The sequence below is a fragment of the Octopus sinensis genome, linkage group LG7 (assembly GCF_006345805.1).
Source record: "Octopus sinensis linkage group LG7, ASM634580v1, whole genome shotgun sequence".
NCBI classification, from domain to species: Eukaryota; Metazoa; Mollusca; class Cephalopoda; order Octopoda; family Octopodidae; genus Octopus; species Octopus sinensis.
The window spans coordinates 63,370,095-63,370,767 of record NC_043003.1 but is presented as its reverse complement, the minus strand read 5'-3'; positions in this window follow the sequence as shown (position 1 = coordinate 63,370,767).

Here is a 673-nt window from a genome sequence, read left to right as displayed (position 1 = left end):
GCACAGGTGCCAGGGGACGCTGGCAACAGCCACGATTGGTTGGTGCTTTTTACGTGCCATTGGCATGGAAGCCAGTCAAGGTGGCACTGGCATCGACCACGTACGGATGGTGCTTTTTATGTGCCACTGGCACAGGTGCCATAATGTATATATATACATACATATCTATATATATTATTATATATATATATATATATATATATATATATATATATATATATATATATATATATGTATATTATATATACCATTTGGATACCATTTTATCTAGGAACTAAATTTAGTTCACTAGAAACTAACTTTTCAGGTACTTCATCTATGTCTTCATCTATGTTTTTATTTAGATTTCATTTTCATCCTTGCTGATTTTATGTATACCGCATGTATTTAAGTATGCATACCTATATACAGGTGCAGAAGTAGCTGTGTGGTAAGAAGTTTGCTACTCAACCACATGGCTCCACATTCAGTCCCACTGCATGGCACATTGGGCTGGTGTCTTCTACTATAGTCTTGTGAGTGGTAGACGGAAAACGGGAGGAAGCCTGTCGTATACATATATATATATTATATATATATATACATATATATATATATATATATGTATACGACAGGCTTCCTCCCGTTTTCCGTCTACCACTCACAAGACTATAGTAGAAGACACCAGCCCAAT